Below are 2,145 nucleotides of genomic sequence, written 5' to 3' on the forward strand. Positions count from 1 at the left end.
CGATCCCAGAACCCTGAGATCACGACCTGAGCCGAAGGCAGAGGCTTAACCCACTGAGCCACCTAGGTGCCCCGAGCTTCTTTTCACATATCAACATGTAGGTTGTGTGTGTATCTTCTTTGGAGAATTGTCTATTCAAGTTCTTTGGCCATTTAAAAATCAGGTTGTAGACAAATGGCCATCTTGATTACTATTATTTTGTACTGTTTTGAAATCAGAAAGTATGAGGTCTCCAACTTACTTTTTAAAGATTATTTTGGTAATATTTTGCTATCAATAATACACTTTTTTTCGGGGCACTTGGGTGGCGCAGTGGTTTGAAACCTCTGCCTTTGGCTCGGGCCATGGTCTCAGGGTCCTGGGATCGGGCCCCGCATCTGGCTCTCTGCTCAGCAGGGAGCCTGCTTCCTCTTCTCTCTACCTGCCTCTCTGCCTACTTGTGATCTCTGTCAAATAAATAAATAAATAAATAAAAATCTTTTTAAAAAATACATTTTTTCCCTTCCTCTCTCCCTCCCTTCCTTCCTCTTTTTTTCTTCATGGGACTTAAACTCAGGACCCTGAGATCAACACCTGAGCTGACATCAAGAGTTGGATGCTTAACTGACTGAGCTACACAGGTACCCCTATTTTTTTTCTTAAATACATTTTTTTAAGATTTTATTTATTTATTTGACAGAGAGAGATCACAAGTAGGCAGAGAGGCAGGCAGAGAGAGAGGGGGAAACAGGCTCCTCACTGAGTGGAGAGCCCGATGTGGAGCTCGATCCCAGGACCCTGAGACCATGACCTGAGCTGAAGGCAGAGGCTTTAACCCACTGAACCACCCAGGCCCCCCTCTTTTATCTGTTCTGATGCTAATCCTTTTTTATGTATGTGGCAGGTAACTTTTCCAAATCTGTTGCTTGCCTTCAAACATTATTTATGGACAATTTTCTTTCTTACTTTTTTTTTTTTTTTGTAATACAGAATTTTAAAGTATTGATTTAGTCAAATATATCAATCTTCTTCTTATGGCCTATGTTTTTCCTATGTTTGAGAAACCTTTATTCTATGATCATAAAGACATGATCCTATATTTCCTTCCCAAGTTTTAGTTTTTCACGTTTAAGTTTTTAATCCATTTGGTTTTTATTTTTGTGTTGAGTGTGTGGAATGTTACATATGAGAACTCGCCCGACACTGTATATTAAAGAGTTCATCATTTCCCCACCAATAATCAACTCCAACTCTAGTATATATATCATGCTCTCAGAAATGCTATGGTCTATTTATTTTTCTTTTAAAATAAAAAAAATGTCCAGAGGTCCTGCAATATTACTGCAATATAGAATATAATTGAAGGTGTAAAATGTGATGATTTGAAGCAAGTGTATATTGTGAAATGATTACCACAGAAGGGTGGGTTAACAGCCATGGTCTGTTTCTGAACTCTATTTTGTTTCATGTATTTCTTTGCCAGTCACTCTACCTATATCACACTGATAGCTACAACTTTGTAATATTTCTGTTATATCTGGTAGGGTGTGTCCCCCACGTTGTTTTTTCAAACGCTAGCTCACAATAAATATTAGCAGTTATTATTACTATTTGTACAGTTCTATTATTCCTCATGATTCTATAAAATCACCTTGTCACATTCCCTGGAAAATCTCATTGGGGGTACTGGTTGGAACTGTAATAAATTTATAAACTAATATGAGGAGAATCTATATATTTAAAGTGCTGAGGGGCACCTGGTTGGCTCAGTCAGTTAAGCATTGGACTCTTGATTTTGGCTCAGGTCATGATCTCAAGGTTGTGAGACTGAGCCCCTCTGCTTGTTTCTCTCTCCCTCTGTTCCTCAAACCGTTCATGCACCCCATGTGTGTGCTCTCTCTCTCAAATAAATAAGTAAAACCTTAAAAAAAAGAATGCTAAGCCTTCTCATGCATGGACACTGTATATATTGTATATATTTCTCCATTCATTCTTTTTATATTCCTCATTAAAACATTGTATTTTTCTCCATAAAATTATTACACATTTTTATTAGTTTGTCTCTAGGTGTGTATAGTTTCTGTTGCTGTTAAGAATGATAGCTTATATTTTATTACCTTTTCTAATCATTAATTAGGATGTTTCTCCTATGTCCAGCATCTTGCT

Source organism: Meles meles, chromosome 8 (genome assembly GCF_922984935.1).
Source record: "Meles meles chromosome 8, mMelMel3.1 paternal haplotype, whole genome shotgun sequence".
Taxonomy (NCBI): Eukaryota; Metazoa; Chordata; class Mammalia; order Carnivora; family Mustelidae; genus Meles; species Meles meles.